This window comes from Arvicola amphibius, chromosome 3 (assembly GCF_903992535.2).
Source record: "Arvicola amphibius chromosome 3, mArvAmp1.2, whole genome shotgun sequence".
In the NCBI taxonomy this organism is placed as follows: domain Eukaryota; kingdom Metazoa; phylum Chordata; class Mammalia; order Rodentia; family Cricetidae; genus Arvicola; species Arvicola amphibius.
In genome coordinates this window covers 63141458-63160569 of record NC_052049.1, presented here as the reverse complement: position 1 = coordinate 63160569, position 19112 = coordinate 63141458, and the positions used below count along the sequence as shown (strand labels likewise).

The 19112-nt window shown below is 38.7% G+C and overlaps 1 protein-coding gene across 8 annotated transcripts in view; it reads left to right on the top strand.

Moving 5' to 3' along the window:
- The window catches only part of Mef2c (myocyte enhancer factor 2C), a 144618-nt gene that overhangs the window by 33742 nt on the left and 91764 nt on the right, over window positions 1-19112 (top strand). Inside the window, exon 1 of one of the 8 annotated variants that reach the window (XM_038323783.1) lies at window positions 17233-17306. The exons of the other annotated variants lie outside the window; for them this stretch is intronic. The gene's annotated coding sequence lies outside the window, so the exon portion shown is untranslated. Of the gene's footprint in view, window positions 1-17232; window positions 17307-19112 lie in introns of those variants that run through there. 8 annotated transcript variants of the gene reach the window in all.

The following is a 19112-nucleotide window of genomic DNA, read 5'->3' as shown; positions in this document are numbered from 1 at the left end:
TTGAATGGATAGTGAACCTGTTTCTGTTTAGGTGTGTGAGCACAGAATAAACTTAGAGGCTTAGGAAATGGCAAAGGGCTAATCAAACAAGAAATTCAAATGAGAATCCTTTTCTTATTGCAAAGATACACACACACACACACACACACACACACACACACACACACACACACGGAAAACACACTGGAGAGTTTTTGCAAGATAAAGGATCCAAATTTTAATAAGCTGAGATCAGTGTCTTAACACCACATGAATTGGGAGCTTGTGAAAAACTGGTACATGCTCTGTCTCCATCATGCCCTCTCCTAGGTAGGGTAGGTGAAGGACGTCATGTGCTTTGAACATTGGCCACAGTGAGCATCGTCCTGTGTCCAGTCCAGTCCAGATGCCTCACTGCCAGAATTCCACACACCAGTAATCTCAATACTTCTGGAAAAAGAATCTCTAATAATGCAGGAATTGTTTTCACTTATTTTCATGCTATTCTCTTTAAAAATTCAAGGCATTTTGTCCCACAATTCCATGCAGTTCACACAATTTACTGTGCCATGATGCAGCCATAGTGTGAGGTCATTCACTGCCTTAAAAGGTGAAAAGTGAGTCAAGTACACTTGACTTATTGGGTTCAGTGGAGATCGTAACTTGAAATATCACCTTTTTCTAAAACGATTACTATTATTTAGACTCCCATAAACAATATGAAAATTTTATCTAGACACATGACATTCTGATAAACACCTAGCTCCACAGATATTTTCTGTTTTATCTCACTGTTTCATCCTGCTGAGAGTTTTCCCAACACATTTAATGAAAACTAAAATTCTGACAAAGAAATCATCACTGTATTTCCCACTTCTTTATTTACTGTAATTTCACAGCTTATTCTGTATTCATAAATTCTCGAAAAGGATTTTTCTCATTGTGTATCTTTTACTTTATTTTTTATGTGATTGATGTCTGAAATTGCACTCAATTGCAATCCACTATCTTTTATTATATGATAGTCATTGATCACTAGTTCTCATATGAATATAACAGAAATATTTAAATATTATTGTCACAAATCACTCAGTTACACAACATGAGGAAACATGAAGTCACATAGTCCTTCATGTATCTCTCTCTCTCTCTCTCTCTCTCTCTCTCTCTCTCAATGAAGCTGAGACAAGTAGTTTTCATTAATAAGTTTTTCATCAAACCTGGTGATTAGCCAAGGTTTCCCAATATTCTAGGTTCTGAATCCAGGCACAATTAGAGCTCTGAATACCCTGGCTGCAAAAAGAGATGCACTTTAAGAGAACAGACTTCGGGATTTAAGTGTATTACAGGATGCCCTTAGAAAACTTAATGTGGAGAGTAAAGGATGCCAAAGAGGCCAGAGAAAACTATAGATTAGATCCGAATTTACAAAGAAAGGAGCTGTTGGGTTTCTGGGGTTGGAACTGAATGGAAGTGGAAATAAAATAGAATTGCGAGAGAGGGAAGAATTAACATGCGGGAGGTGCATATTCTAAGGCATAGTAAAGGCTTGAATTCAGGTAAAAGCAGGAAAATGGAGATACTTTTTTATCAATGTACTTAGTTTTACCCAAAGCACCAACAACACAAAGTGTTTTCCTCTTTATCATGGACGGGAACTAAGCATAGGTAACCCAAGAACTGTGAATTCCGTGAGAGCAGAAACCTCTGCCCGCTCAACGTTCATGCATCACACAGAACAATCCCTGGAACACAATTACTCTAAATATATCACTGAATTAAGGAATGAATAAAGTGTTGCTTTGATTTTTTTTTTTTACCTTTATTCCTCAGTAACACGAACTTGTGTTCGTGGTGACATGAAATCTAATGTGTGACCAGTGTTGAGAAGCAAGTGGCACTAAGAAATGAAGAGCTCATGGAATTCCTCCTGGGAAGCTTAGGTTAAGGTTATCTAGTTGCTGAAATTTTTGCTATTACTGCTATTGCAAATCCACAATCTACCGGCTAAAGAAGTTTGGTAGTTAACTATCATAGCATATCATATCTTTTTTTTTCAATAAAATGAAAGATGACCCAGTCAGTGGCTCTCTTCTCTCTAAAACTAAATCCAGTTTGTGATTTCCATCCTACGAACTCAGAGCATGAGCACAAAATGAATACAGAATCATTTGATAATAATAATTGCTAGGTGGGAAGATTTTCTTTGTTAATAATAAAATATAGAGGAAAAGTAATAGATATAATCTCAGTTTTTCAAGATTTCGTTCTGGATGACAACCTCATTCATCAGTGGGGAAATGACCTCTTAACCACCCAAATTTTAGCGGGAGTTACAGAAATAGTGAAATCAGTACTTTAAGGGAATACTTTAAATGGCTAAAGAATCCTATGCAATTAGAGTGTGTTGAAAGATGGAATGGAGAAGTTGCCTGAAAACAAGCCTCGCAAGGGTAAGGAGGCAAAATTAAAATAGGTGAGATAATCAATAGCGCTTTAATTGAGTCGGGGGAGTGTTTTGAGGCAGTGCCTTGCTGTGTAGCCTCAGCTGGCCTGAGACTTCATGCCTCCACCCCCTGAAATGCTGGAATTACAGGCATGCACCACCACACCCAGCCTGAACATCTTTCTTTTATGACTATGTATATTTTGGGATTCTCAAACTAAAGGCAAGTACATAATTTGAAAGGAAGAACTTTAACAATAGAAGAAAAGAAAGTGAAGTAAGGAAAGGATTAAGAGAATAGGTAGAATTTATTCCCATCTTCAAGTGTAGGAAGGAAGGACATGTCTGCCAAATACTGCTCTCTGTGCAGGGGGATAGAAAAGAGGAACGAAGGCAAAGTATTCTTTGAGGGATTAACTGAGGGGAAGAATTTCCTGGGTCAGAGCTGTGAAATATCAAAATAGTCTGCTGAGGAAGGTTGTGTTGCTCCTTTTCCGGAAGGTTTTATAAATAGGAGAGGTAGAATCTTTGTGAAATAATTGCTGTATGCCATCATCTGAAGGCGGGGAAGATGATATGACTGAGTCCGGCAGCAGTCAATTTTAATACCCAGTGTGTATGTCTGTCACCTTGGCTAAGAAACACAAATATATAATTGTATTTCCACTATGAAGAAAGGACACCCTTCCCTAATTCTTTGTCTTGCTAGGCAAATATTTCACTTTTGTAAAGATCCATTTTAAGAAAAGAGAAAAGCTAGAGCCTCTCTTCAAATTCTCCCTGGTAATTTAGGGAATATTGATATCAAGTAATTTTACAAAGGAATTGATAAATGTTACTATATTTGTTGTTTCTCGAGTTTATGACACAGAAAAGATAAACCCTCTATATAATCTTGAATTTTAGAATCCTCAAGGATATGGACAATTAGCAATTATGTCAACTAGTTACTTAATAATAATGTACATTTTCCTCCTGTCTAAGGTAATTAACACTTGTCAGTGTTTCCCCTTTTGAAACACTTCTGTTTCTAGATGTCCCCATAGGCCAGGGCGCTGATGTAAAATTATTACAGGGTTTCTTTCACTTTGAAAGGCAATGTCTGCCAGCTGGACCTAGAAATATAAAGATATCTTGTTTACTAAAAGTTCTCCTAGATCACACGGAATAAAGAGGCAACCATTTTGATCTTTCAGTTGATAGCTACATTAAGTTCAGCCTTGGATGTACTATACCAGTATCACCTATAGAGTTTTCCAGTGGCCTTGACACATTGTTGCCTTTAATTTTTACAATAACATGTGTAAATATATTAATGGAAAAATAAAAAGTAGTCCTATCACCTACCTGTGAAAATAGCAAAAAGGCTGACACATGCTGAAAATATAAAGACTCTTGCTTCACCTTGAAAACACAAGACTACATGATATACTATATGAAGCAAACTTGTAACTCACCAAAGTGTGATTTTACAATAACTTAAGATCATAGTGCCAAATATACCAACTGTTGTCAGTTAATTTTATAACAGATATGTGTATCATAAAGCTGAGAGCTGTAAAATTACATCTAAAATAACGTTATTGGAAATGTGCTAGAAATACCTAACTAGAGTCAGAGTTCTGAAACCCATAGAAGTGAAGAAATGGACAAATGTATAAATTCTGAGGTAGTAACTCCAATGCAAAGAGGAGTATTTTAGCCATGATGGGAAGAGATAAAGACAAAGGAAACAGAGACAGCTGAAGGAAAAGCAAGATAAGCATTAGGGGGTCAGGCATCAGGCAGAGGAATGTGAGAGTTGATTAAATCAGATCTGGTTCAAAAGTCCACTCAAAGTGCTCTATAGGAGAGCCAGATACCTGCTCAAGCCTTGGAGACATGATGTCTCTCATAATCCTTGGAATTCTCGTCATCATCAGAAGTCAAAAAACTCTTCCATTCCATTATCAAGATGTCTCATTCTAGATTTTCTTCTGTGCCAAATGCTTGCTCATTTGTGTATCTTTGCCTATCTTTCATGGTGAGCAGCCTCCTTCATTTGTCCAAGTGGAAACATCCAATGCTGCTGACCTTGTGATTCCTAATAACGAAAGCAAATGTCAAACTCAAATGTCATTCTGTTTCCCTGCTGGTATAGTGAGTAAACTCATTTTTTTTAATTAAGAAAAAAGAATATTAGTTGAATTTAAGAATATCGCACCTTCTGTGCTGACTTTAACTTTATAAATACTCTTGACCACTGGGCATGGCAGCATGTGTCTTTAATCCCAGCATTTGAGAGGCAGAGGCAGGTGGGTCTCTATGAGACGGAGGCCAGTCTGGTCCACATAGTAAGTTTCAGTTCATCCACAACTACTTTGAAAATTGCTTTTCCAGCTGGACTGGGAAGGAACAAGCATAGGACCAAAGTAGTCCCTCTGAATGTGTTTGACAGTTGTATGGCTGGGACGGATTGTGGGGCCATTAGCAATGGCACTGGGATTTGTCTCTACTACATGTACTGGCTTTTTGGGATCCTAGTCTCTTTGGATGTATACCTTACTCAACCTAGATAGAATAGGGAGGGTCTTGGACCTTCCACAAAGCAAAAAGCCTTACCCACTCTTAGTAATCCGGACTGATTAGAGGGGGTGGGGTGGAAGGGTGTGTGTAGGGAATGGGAGGAGAAGAGGGAGTGGGAATTTGGATTGGTATTTTTTAAAAAAAATAATAATTTTTTTTAAAAAATTAAAGAAAAAAATGTTTTTGTAACATGATGAAGTGGAGTATAGCTCAAGCATTGACTCCGAGACTAGATTTTATATATGAGTTGACATTAAACTTCAAATGCTGTGTGGAACTCTACAAAAAGCTCAGCCTCTCCTCCCTCTTGCTTTTTGTCTGTAAAATGCAAATAGTGCCGGCTCTGTAGGCCCCTGTGAGCTTCAGAGTTCAGGTAAGCCTTAGTGCCTTAGCATTTGGAAGTTCCTCAGCTGTTGCCTACTTATTAAAACTTTAAAATGTGATTAGTTGCCTCAAGTGCAGGCTGCAACCTTGGTCTGAACTACCTTTGATACTTGCGACAGAAGTGAGCAAGCATTTATTAGGGAAAAACATAAAGTTAGAAAATAGAGATTTGTCCAGAAATTAAACCTTACTGGCAATCTATTGTTTTCTACCCTTTTAAGAGGTCACCCCAGCCTCGTGTTTTACACACTTTTTTAATTTGTGCCATTTGGGAACTTGAAAGGCACTTTAGAAATTGAACTTGTTGTCTTGTATTGACGTTTGATATTGTCAGTTGATATTGAAGTTGCCGCCTGCCTAAGAGGCATGTCGCTAGTGGGTAGTAGAAGCCTAGTGAGCGCTACATAGCCCTTCCTTCCCCCAAAACTACAGCTTTGTGTTCAATTTGTCAGGGTTTAGAAACTAATTACAATCTTTGATTGCTCAATATCCATTTATACATTTGGTTTAAATAATCAGCTCTTTCCTGTATGTATCTCAAAAATGTGCTTTTTTAAAAAAATCCTAGAAGAATAATTCTCCATTCTTTTTGCATTTCTTCATTATGATGAAGACTCCTATGCTGGCCTCCAGCTCAGTATTATTTTTCAGTGTGAGCTACTCACCTTCAAAGGGAGGAAGCTTGCCTCTTTATGTAGAGACAATTTTACCAGAAGCTCACCAAAACAAACTGGGAAATGCTCAATATTCTGGGATTCAGGACAGAGAAATTAGGCAGGGCATAGAGCTACTGGACAGTCGTCTTCGGAGTCCATTTTAGGAAGAGTGTGTAAATTTGTTGAGATCTCTCGGGAGAGTCATGTACTTGCCTATACCTATGAGTATTTTCTTCTCAATTCCAAATTAGAGAGAATCATCAGGCTGAAATAACAGCTCAAGTTAGTAATTTCTGATCTCTAACAGATTTTTTTTTTCTACAGGGGAAGTACTGTAATACTTTCCAGTTACTGTTATCTGCCAAGGATGGCTTGAGCTATCCTTGAAAACAGCCTGGGACAGAAAGTGTAGACGTGCAGAGATAAGGAGCCTCCTGCCAGGCCTTGGACTCCACGGGGCTGTCTCCTCTCAGTTGTGGCCCAGGCGCCCTTCCTTCCCAGTGTGCTTGCACTGGCCCCGCCTGCGTATTATACAGGAAGCATTTTGCTTGTCTGAGGACACCTCTATTCCTAGCTCTGTGACAGTTTCGCCCGCTGCATCCCCTCAGTTCTAAACATGTGGAAAAGGAGATAAGGAAGGGCGATGACATGAAAACCGGAGCAGGATTGCTTCACGTCAGAGGCAGAACGCTTTTGCGCGCCTGTTTTGTACGCAGTCGTGACTGGGTTTTGATCGCAATGTAAATGTACAGCAAAGGTCATTTTAGTAGACGGGAAGGAGAAGAGAAAACGCAGTAGAAATAGTGGTTAGCATTAAGCATAAAGTTAAATGTTTTAAGTTTTTCCTATTAAAAAAAAACATTATTTTATGATGGGGGAGAAAAAAATATGGTTTTTGTCACTTAAAAACGTCTCTAAGTTTGTGATTCTTCTTAGGCCCTCGACCTTACAATGACTGTTAATTTAGGCTCTATGGCAAGGTGTGTAACTTTGGTTGAAAGTTTGGTTGAAAGTTTGGTCATGTTCTTGAGATAAGAAAGTGGCCTTTAATAAAGCATCCAGTTTGTGCAACTACCTCCAAAAATTGAGGGGGCGGGCAGTAAAAATGTCTGCCTCATTTTTTGTAAAGTCACACTACAAAGGAAAAATTTGTATCCATCTGCTGCAATAATGTAGTTCTTTCTTGGGCATCTCTGTGTCACCGTTCTTTACTGAAAGGGAGTCAATTTCCTTCACTCTAACTCCATACTTACCAAGTTAGTCATAATCCTTCAATTTGTTTTTTTCCTTCCCATTAAAATGCTTTGATTTAAAAAGTAGTGGAAATTCAATTTGTCTTTTCATTTGTAGTTGGAAATTAATCTATTTGGCTTTAGGCTATATAACATCTCTCATTAGAGGGGCGACCCAAAGCTACATGAATATTTTCAGTGCAGGAGACTCTAGGCTTTTAAGATATTACTGAGAACTTAATCAAAACTCCGTTGATTGCATCCATGGTAGGTCTTTTGAAAGAAAAACGAATCAACTCAGCAAATGACTAAGTTATACTGATAATTTTTAAGCCTGTTTACTCACAAAGGAACCAATTTTATTCAGTGCTGTGATATGCATTTGTAGATACCTGAAGCAGATTGTCGTTCTGTTCATGGTGCTATCCGTACTTACCACTGGAAAATAACCGGACGCTCCCAGGAATGGTTTCAACCAGTTGGCAGTGTTCTCGTAAAACAACAGCATATTGAGGAAAGAAGTGTCTTTGAATTCACTGATATCAATTTAGAGTCCATTGATTTCACAGTTTTCTTGTTGCTTTAAAGTAGTATATGTTTTTAACATATTTCACAGTCATAAAAAAGTTTACACAAAGAAGTTATTATACTTAATTTCATTAAAATAAATTTTATAAGTGAGTATGGCTCTATTTTATGTGATAGAATGAATAAATTATTGTTTCCACCATTTAGATGAGATACCAAAGTTCAGTAGACTAATTTGACAGAGTTTGCTGTAACACCTGTGACAGGAAAGGACGGGTGTGCTCCTCGTCACATACACCTCACTCCAAGTGGTTTACATCTTCCTGTGTCTTCTAAAGTAACAGCATCCTAGTAGCCTCTGCAGCAACTCACCCCAGCCTACTGTACGGTACTGTACTGTACTAAAACTTCCTCCATAGGAGCTCTCTACCTAAGTCATCATGATTGTTGGGTTTGTGCATTGATGCTTGCCCCAGTAGATGTAAGTATAAGCTTCATGGAGCCTATACGCTCTTTGCTGCATTCCCAGTGATATCCCAGGCATTGAGCTATCATGATTTATGCCTATTGGTCTCTGTTGACAGGGCCCACAGGTATGGGTCCCTTCTATTTTGACTAAGGTCAGAGAGCTGGACCTTAGTTTGTTCCTTCAAGGTTATTGTCTGTTTCTACCTCAAACGAAGGTCCCACCTTGATTTAGGTCACAGAGTTCTGCTCGCTCAAGGTTATTGTCAACAGGTGTGGCTAATATCCAGACCTGGTACTTCAGGTATTAAGAAGTAGATCTGTTTCTACCTCAAACAAGAGTCTAAGGACCCAACTAAATTCCTACTCCCTTTGGGAGATAACAATGGATTTCACCCTGGGAGTGGTTTGCCTACAGAGTGTTATGGTCTAGGGTGTGAGCGTTTCTTGTCTTGCTCTGGCAGCAGAATGTTTAACTAAGAATGTAGCCTGCAGCCAGTCCTTGTATTAGTCTGTTAATTTCCTTGTGTCATGTTAATGCAGTTTGTATCTTAGTCCTACCTTTGGGTGTGGGGTATTTTAAGCAAATGGAAATTAGACATGGATGATTTCAGTATTCACTGGAACTCCCTACCAATACTATCCTATGTTTCACTCGCGTCTTCATTCTCTTTACTTGTTTTTCTAGTCCCATGCCCTTACTCTGGCAAGTGGTATCCTTGTCTCCAATGCTCTGGGACTAACAACCAGACATTTGCATGTATTCTTAAGCACTATGATTTTGACCCATCTATCCCATGCATAATAACAATTAAATTAGAATTTAATTTTTTTCATGTGGCCCAGGCGAAAATGTGCTATCAGAATGCACCAAATATGTTATGGCAGTCAGCCTTTCCAGATCTCTGGCTGAGGGCAGGAACTGCATCTTCCTGCAAGGTTTCTACTGCCTGCTGCACCTTAATCTCACTCTTAAAGTCTGCTGACGCCCTCGCTGACCGCCAAACCTGACAAAAGCTCTGAAGTGTTAAATGCGTGTGTTACACAGCCCCGGCATGTTCTGCAGTGCGGAGAGTCTGGTCGTCCTGGAGCTTTGCACAGATAAAGGAAGGATACAGCTCTGTGAGGAATGCAGTAACTACAAAGTACATCCTGAAGGCCATTTAGCTCACAATGAAGGTCTGTGTTTTAAAATAGCTCTATAACAAAGTAACTACAGAGTTTTGGCAAGAGCTCCAACTATTTATAGAACTGAGTAAGGCGTGGTAAATACTGCCACGGTACCCAGCTCTCCCTCGCCATAACCCCAAACTTAGAAGAAGTACTGTAATTATATTTCTCTACTTTGAAAAAAAATCATAGTAGCCATTATCAGTTTAACCATACGGAAGCTTGGGCTGAGATTTCTTTTTTAAATGCATAGTTTTGATTTTCAACAGCTGCACTGGGTCTTTAATCATATATTATCTTTATGAAGCCTTTTTCTAACATATGTTAATTGGCTGTTTTCTGTGACAAATTATGAGCTCTTACTTTGATGAGGTTCAATTGCAATCATGTTGGAGTCGAGTACGTCAAGTTCCCACCCCTGCTGGCTCCTCAAACCACTACAAACATCCGCGTGTCACTGCCGTGCTGAGTAATGGCAGGATTGGGGCTGGCTGATTTTGCTACAGATTTTTTTTTCCACAGGATATTTTCAGCTTCTTTGTACTAAATCTGTTGCAGGGTTTGCCCTTTTTAGCAGACACATGCTCTAAAATTAACATCAAATCTTATTGGAGATTACTGTAATAGAGTGAAGAATATTTCATAGTACTGCACCCCAGAGTCTGTTTGGCTTCACTGAAATTTCAGAACGTTTATTACACTTTTTAAGTCAGACAGTTGTAAATGTGACTGGTATTTTCTACATCATCAGCATTTTGTAACAGACATTTTGGATGTTCCTCTTTTGAGGAAAGTTAAGTTATATAAGGGACGATGAGGTAGCTATTTGGTAGCTTCTATTTATAAAGAATTTGTACTTATGTGCTCTTCTCAGTGTTGATAACTATACTGGAATGTTGAAAATTGTGTTGTTCATTAGCTCTCTTTTTTCTCCGGCATTATTTCTATCAGTCAAGTAACAAAAATGACATGTTCATCAAGGTTAACGTCCTATAAGATGTATAACAGCCATTCCAGCTCTCTGTCCTACTGTCGACGTTTAATGTACGATTCAGATGAGCAGAACTGTTCTGATCCATCTGCTCTGAGAACTGTGACAGATAGCTTGTATCAAATACCAACAGATGATCAGTGATAGCTATAATTAGAACAGATACAAAAATGCAGTGCATTTGTCTTGAAATTAGTCAAGGTAATTGATTAAGGTCTTCGGTGCCTGCATCAAACATCAGTGGTATTGGGATTATTTTAACTGTTTCTGCCTCAACATCTCGCATAAAGAGCTCTTGAGAAACTGCAGTTCTCCAAACGAAAGCCAGAGGTCCATTTCCATATAGGCCATTTAGGAGTTTAGAGAAGATGAGCCAGATGTTAACAGAGCCAGATGTGAGTAGGCACTGCTCTCCTCTCCTTGGGAGGCTGTTTTTAATCAGCTATTTCCCTGGGGTAATGCACAGCCAATGAGCTCTAAATCCTGAGGCTACCTGTGTTCACAGGAAGGACTGGGAACATCATTACGGGGCTTACAACTGAGCATATGTGAAAAAATTAGAGCAGAAATTAAGGGCAAGAAAGGTTAACTTCGTAAATGTTACTTTGCTATTGCTTTAAAAAAAGGACAGAAATAAAAAAGATAACTTTAAATGCTTAAAAATAAAGAGTCAGGCCCTACTTCCAAATACAGATACAAATAAAAACCTACTATTGTTCTAATGTTAGCTAGACCTGTATAAAGGTATGTGTTACTTTGAGACTGTGCATGGGGAGTCATCTTCAGCACAAGTAACTAATCTCAAAGTGTCACTGTGGTCCGTGCTATCACATCTAGAGAGGTTGACTTCACGAGCCCTGTGTGGCCCTGCAAGTGCGACTGTGGAGTCAGTCTACACACTCTGTCTTGAGCCAGCTTACGCAAGGAAATTTAGTTCCACTTGATAAGACACATTCTTAATTGGCTTTAAGAAAATAAACCAAGGTAAAGAACAATGTGTAAATGAAACAGAGAGCTTGGCACTTGGCTGTAAGGAAGCCCGCGAGCCATGTGGCTTAATTGGGGCCAGTTGGGATCATTTAATGATTGCTGTCAGAAGATCAGATGTAATAGAAGACCGCAGTGGGGTAGAGTTAAACAAATTGTCATCAGGCATTTCAGATGAACAAAACCTTAATTAGGTTGATTAGGATGCTGTAAAGGACATGAAGCGACAGAGAAAAATTGATGAATCACTGAATTCCATATTGAGCCATATATAATATTGCCACAAGTATCATCTATATTTTAAGGGACCTTTATGGCAGTTTGAAAACCACACATATTCACCTGTAAATTTTAATAATTATCTAGAGCTTAATTACAAATTAAAAGTAGGAGACATTCAGTTTACATACCAGACGATTTATTAAGTATTTTTTACTTAAAATTCAAGATGAACGTAAGCTGGAGAGTAATATATCTTCCCATTGTAAAGGCATCTTTAAGAGTTGAATTGTCAGAGAAAGTAATAGCAGCAGCAAATTATTTTTCACAGACACAATTGTGATTATTTAACGTGATATGGGGCTAAGGGGTGGAACACAATCTTCACTTAGACGGTCCTGTTTCATTCATGTCACAATTGCAGGTTTTTTACAGGCAAGATTACTCAGGTATTTTAAAACACACTCACTGTTTTATCTGTTTTTAAAAGACTAATTTGTGTTCTTCCACATGCTGTGCTTGTGTACACACACACACACACACACACACACACTAATAAATCTGAAAAATATGTGCTCATACAAGCCTCCAAGAGGAAAACATTTATAGCATATTTCCATTTTAATCATTAAATACAATACACTAAAGATTGAGAAAAATAACCTTTTTCCAAAGAGAGCGTAAGATGCTTTGGAATTTGATTTTTACCCTAATAAGATGGAAATGTATGTTAGCAACCTGTAGCACTTCAGGCGGAACTGGCTTTGGAGACGGACAACTTAGTTTCACTGCTGTTGGAGGACGGTGCTTATCTTGCTTTGTTCAGTAATGGCAGCAAAGCCATCCTGCTGCATGTGTTTAAGAGGGGTAGCACTGGAGCAGAGAACCCAATGTGTGATGCTTCATGGTAGCTCACACAGCTACCTTCCTGCAAAACCTTGCCAGAGCCCTAAGTGGCTTTTGGAGTTTAGGGAAACAAAGACATGGTAGAAGCCTGCTGCGTTAATTACATAATCTGTCTGATATGGAAATACTAAAAGCTGTCACGCCGTTGAAGAGTATGAGGGTTTTTTTTTGACATATTTAGACCATTTGGAATTTATTTTGGCTTGGAGAATGCAGGATGCCATTTTAACTACAGTAGGGGAAAATGTCCAAGGCAGAATACGGCGTAGATAATTGTGACAGGGAAGCTGTGTTTCCTTATGTTTGTTAACTTGTTTGTAATGCTGTGCAGTTGTCTGGAGGTATGTTGCTCTTAAATTCTGGCGTTGTGTAAATATGCTGATTTGCGTCAGGGCTAGCCAGCAGGTTAGGCCCCCGTATTAAATTAATTGCAGGGGTTTTCAAAGCGAGCTCCGTTTTAGCCTTATTATATTTCTGACATACATTTCATCTCCTTTCGTCCTTGGGGAAAGAGACTGAAGTAGGACTAGAAGCTCTCACATGGCGTCTCCAGCAGCTGTGGTCACTGGGAAATTGATGTAGTTCCCTAGTTAGTTCTACACTTGTAGCCTGAAGCTCTTTCAGGGCTGATCCTTAAGAGAAAGTCTCAGGTCTGCATGACACTGTAGGTTTATTTTCCTTCATTACACACTTGTTGTTGGTGATGTAAATAAAATACTATGGGAACTGAGATCTCCATGCTCTGTGTATGGAGATGACATCGCTACTAACCTTAATCCATACTTGAACATGAAAACCAACTTACAAGTGTAGGCGATCCACGCTCCTGGCACCACTACATACCCTACACTTTTATAGTGTCGTATTTAATGGGGCTAGAACCCTTTTGCAAATAAAAACATGTTTTCCCAGTTTGAGGTAGGACATGAAAACTTTAAGTGCAGGATTTAATTATCATGCTGCAGTTACCTGGTGTCTAAGTCTCCCCAGTTTCTTAATTCACAGATTAATTCAGCTTTCACTTCTGTATAATGTATTCTTATTCTATTGATGAGATACTGTACAGCATGATAAAGGTTGCCAAGGTTTAACCAGGGTTGCCAGTTTGTTTCTGTATATACAAAATAAGGGAAAAAGTTCTCAGTACTAGTTAATAAAAATAGCTAGTAAATACCTCAGATGAGAGGTACAGACGTTGATAAAGAGAGTTCAATTAAGCAAGTGGTAATGATTAGTTCCTTCTGTTTACCTGATGCTAAGATAGAGTCTGGGACTACAAAATTAACATTTGATTCCTCCCTCCTTCCCCTAATGGCAAGGAGAGTGACTTGATGCTTCAAGAGTTTATCCAAAGGAAACACTTAGGAAGCTGGAACTGAGACCTGAGACAGAAAGGAAGAGTTGAGTACACATGGAAGGGGGGGAACATTCCAGACAGAAGGAATTGCAAATACCTTCTGGTAGGAAGGACAGAGAAGTAAGAACTTGTTTTGTTTTAAGCCAACTGTATTTGCTATTTATATGTGTAATGCTGACAGTGACTCTTGAAGACGATTCAGAATTTATCATTTTGATACTAAATTCGATCAGTTGAGAAATGAATGTCTGGCACAGTGGTGTTTATCTAGAGAAAAAAAACAGCCTTTCTGTACTCTCAGGAAGATGTGCTTCAGCTATGTGGCTTTAAAATTAAGTGCACTCTGTTCTTTAAAATATAGGGGGAACTTAGAGAAAAATAGAGTAATTTTCAGGACCAAAGAAATACTTCTCATCACACAGTCAAGCATTGCTAAGAATAATAATTGGGTTATTTCATTTGAAGCTCTTAAGGGAAAATAGGTACGTTCTGCTAGTTCTTTTTAACCAGAGTATAATTGCACGCCTCATATGTCTTTCAAACAAATCATAAAGTAGAAAGTTTAATGTATCTAAACGCAAGGAATGAGCAAAGCTTCCCACTTGAAATGGTAGTGAATCACTGAATCACTTGAATCAGTAACAAACACAGGCTCGCAGAGACAGGGCATGCACTACTCTCGCTTCTTGCTGTACATGGGCCTTTCGTTGACTTAACAATGCTATTTCTTATATAACACAGTGTGCCTAATTCACCGCCTTAAGTTTTACAAAACAAGGTCTTCAGATGGTGAGGCAAATGTGAGTCAGTGGAAATGGTATTTGCCAGTCTGAATAAAAGAAATCCAGAATTCTTTCCTTGCAAATTGACCTTGCATATTCTAATGTTTTAGCCTTGTCCATAGGCTGTTTTGGTTAAGTGAGTGCACTGTACTTATTGCAACAAAAATACATGCTTTGCAAAGGTAATTTTAGCAGCAGAGAATTAATTTCTTCCCACATCTTTTAATGTGGCATGGGAGTCTCGCTCTACGATCAAAACACGTAACTGAAGGTTATGTTTAATTTCTAAATCAAAGTGTTGTGGGAAGGCGATTGAAATTTGACGATGACTCAGATCCAGTTGCTATGTGGTTTTCTTCCTACAGAAACTTTAGGGTAGACTGCCATTTCTATGTTAGAAAGAGCCAAGCAGTGATGAGATTAAAATAGTTTCACCATAGACTGAAAGTTCATGTTAGTTTCTTTGATTGCTAATTGGATCTTTTTTGAGGTATCTTGAGAGTCTCAGTAACACGAATTATTTTCTTACTCCCTGATCTTCCTTTTTATGTGTGGGACTAAATAAATTATCAATGCATATTACCAACAAACATTGTTTACTGCTATCCTGATTCATTTAGTTCCCAAAAGTTATAATTCTTGGGTTTTGTTTCTTTCTCTGTGTAGAAATCATTTGCCTCAAAGTGTAAATTCAAAGTCTGTGGAGACATTTACTAGCTAATGTGATTTGGGTAAGAAGTGGTAGATGGTACTGGGTGTGTATCTGCTTTCCCCGTGTCGACTTAGTCTATTTATTTTCTCATATTGATTTCTTAAGGCAGTCACAGCGAAACATTGACCTAGAACTGGAATGCTTTTTTCTCAGGTGTTGGAAAGACAGAAATTAGACACTTTGTACCTCTGCTCTGCCTTTCCCTTGCTGTCCTTTATCTGAGCCACCCCAAAGCCTGAATGTGGGGTGTGCTGCATGCCAGCCTGCTCTGCTCAGAGAAGGAAGTGGAGAGTTTTGGTTCCCATTTTACACTTGAGGAGCAGTTTAGGGAAGGAAGCACCTTTGCACCTTTTATTGTTTGCGGTCGCTGACATCACATCCTTCCCTGCCCAGTCTGTGCGTGTTTCCTGCCATTCTGTCAAGATTCTTCTGTTACTGGGAGGGATTTGCTGAAGGGAAGGAGGGAGGAAGGGAAGAGGGCAAGACAGAGTGGGAGAAGGAAGAAGGGGGAGGTGCATGTCAATCAAGCCGGCTTGTTTGAAAATGAGGGGGCCTGCAGGAGAAGTACTCTCTGCGAGGGTCTCAAACCACTCTGCCTTCATCTGTCTGCTTACGGCAATCTCCAAGTGAGCAGAAGCCTGCCGAACCGAAGTCCCCTTTTTAGTAAGCAGATGGATTTTACCTTTTTATTTAAGCTGGCAAAAGAGGAAAAAGTGCAACCTGTAACTCCATAGAGTGTTCTTTTTCTTTCCTTCTTGTTCAAAGTTTTGACTGTTTCCCCGTAACTATCATTTTCCAAGAGCGGTTCCTTCATGTGAAAACTGTAGTGTCCAGAATAAGCCTGAGATTGATTGTATATAGTGAAAGTTCTCGCTGTGGCTGAAATGCTGCTATATGTAGTTAAATTATTAATATTCTTTTCCCACATTTCTGTGAGACAACCAAACAGGTTACTGTGATAATAATCATCTTTTTTTCTCTAGCCGTCCTGAAAATTAATACTAGAAACAACCATGCAGTATGTTTTATGTAAAAATCAGGTTAATAAATAGTTATACTAAAAAAATAAAAATTAAAAAAGTTGTGTGCTGGTGCTGACCTTCCTAGTTCTTTGGATTTTAACTGATAGCCTTGAAATGTGGAGACATCTTCCACAAATTGCCACAGCATTGCTGTGTTGCTATTCCGCATGTGGACTTTATACAGTGCTGCATTTTAAGAATGCTCAGAAAGCAACACTGCAGTTAGTAAGTTGAATATTGCCCTTTACAGCAAGCAAAATAAAAGTTGAGTTAGCTTTAAATTTCCATCTTTCTCCATACCAGGCATATTTCAAAAAGGAGCCTATTTTCAGTGGCATGTTCACCAATCATTTCATATATGTGTGTAAGCATGCACATGTAAGCATGTTAGTACATTTACAGATGTATTTCTAAAAGAATATTCCCCGTTATGTTTAAGAATAAAAGTAAACAGACAAACCAATACATCACTTGGTTCCTTCTAAACAGTGTCTTCCACGTTGAAAAATGCCGGGTGGTGATGTGAAGGGGTGGTTTTTGCATTTGGTGGTCAGGAACACAGACTGTCTCTAAGGAGAGTCTTCGTCAGGAGTGGCTCCCCACAGGCTTGGTTGTAAGTGTTTTGAATCAAGGTCTGTAGCCGCTGACCTCCTCTCCCCTGTGCCTCTGCACTCTAATCTCTTTGCCCTGACCTTCCACCTAAAGTGAGTAAGCGCTTAGGCAGGCACAGCCCAGTAAGCCGATAGCAACACTGGCCTCTAAGAGAAGGGAAGGGGGATGTGCCCATAGGGCTTTAACTGGGGTTCATGGATAGTTTTTTTCTGTGGTGGAGAAAGCCTGATTGTCTCTTTGAGGTCTTGCACATGCATGGGAAATACCATTCTGGACTGCTGCCTTCTTCTAGGGTAAGACAATGGAAATGCAGAAAAGGTTCCCTGCTGTGTGATCTTTAAGGCCATTTCTAGGACTAAAAGGGTGGACTCTTCAGTGCTGTTGAAAGTCTGATGTATTGTGCTTTGTAGGTTCTTCGTGGATGTGATCTTGGTTTCTTACAGCAGTGTCTTTAGGCTGTGAGTGTTTCATGCAGTCAATATGTGTTTATATAAAGTTCAAAACTTTAGAACTGCTGCTAACGTTGAAAACCATGGCTGGAGCCATCATCTTTGATAAGCACAGGCTGAGCGTGGTGTTGCTCACATGTGTATGCCAAGAGGCTGAAGTGAGCTGCTGTTCAGTACAAAGACACTGGGCAAAGGAGAGTGGATAGTCTCAGTGATTAAGCAGTGCTTAATCCACCAGAACTAATTATATCATAATAGCCTCCGCAATTAGATAATTACCTAAACTTATATTTTTAAAAAAAAAATGTACTTAAGGTGACGAAGAATAAAGAAATTTAAAGGCAGCTGAGGATCAGACCAAGTATCTAACAGCCTTTTCTGTCCCAAAGAACCTTGAACGAGAGCCAAATAACCTATTAAGCAGCCAGGACAGTGGTTTAGCGTTACATAATACATGTGGGAATTTTTCAGGTCCGCTGTCACAGACTAACTAGCGTCAAGAGAGAAGTTCCGAGCAGTGTGTAAAGTAGTTGTAGCCACTGACATTAGAGGAGACAAAATAACTGAAGCCACGGCTTGCAAATGAAGCAAGCATTGTGGGCTGCTCCCTAGTCAACTTCCATTGCAGAGCCATTCACTTTCATTATGTGCAAATATTTTTAGATGTCATTTTAAACAGAGTAAAATATAGACTTTTAATATTCTGTGCTCTTTGGGTTTGCCATGTAATTGATAATCATTGTTTTAATTTTAATTCATGACCTAGAGCTCTCTGGTATATAATATCAAGCTTCTGTAATTTTTGTCTGACTCCCTAAGGAGATATGATATGTCTCTTTTAAACATTTAAATTTAGAGGGCTGATGGTCTATTATTAAAAAGTATATAGTTACAAATGAGATAATAATCTTAATTTTTGCACCACTTATTTCTTATCAGAGACCATCATTTTTGAGTATTGTTTTAATGGACAGTTTAAAGGTTTCCCAGAGGAAATGCTCTCACTGCTTGGCGATGCTTGAACATAAGATGAAACATCCCATATTCCTCTTCCTGTGTTCTCTGTAGAGATGTTCGTAAAATAAGATTAAAGGATTTAGTTTTAAATTAGTTGACATTTACATATATCAAAGAGCACTTTCATAATTGTCCATCCTATTTGCATAACTAGGGACGTTATCACCTCTGCTGTCAAAACACGAGATTGTTTTCTATTCAGAAATGAATTAGATGCCCTACTTAGCATACACAGGTATATAAAGGTTCATTAACTCTCTGATTTAGGTAATTTTTCATAACAGAGGGGTGAAAATTGTCACCTAATTTCATTAAAAATATTAAGAGGCTCTTTACAAAAAATACAGTTCATTTCAAGTGTTGGGTTTTAAAACACAGTTTTCATCATTTAATGACTTCTTAAATTACTTATGAGCTTGTTTTAATTATAAAAGCCATCCACCCCTGTGTATATGCTCCTGTGTGTGATGTGCCATGTGCTTTTAACAAATAGTTATTTTCATTTGTTTTATTGTTTTGCTTCAGTGCAGCCTATTTCCTTGCTGAAGTTGGAAGACCATGTTAGTTCTTAGGACACTTACTTGCTGTGGAACAGTTTAGTGGCTTGCATGGAACTTTTTACTGGCCTGCATG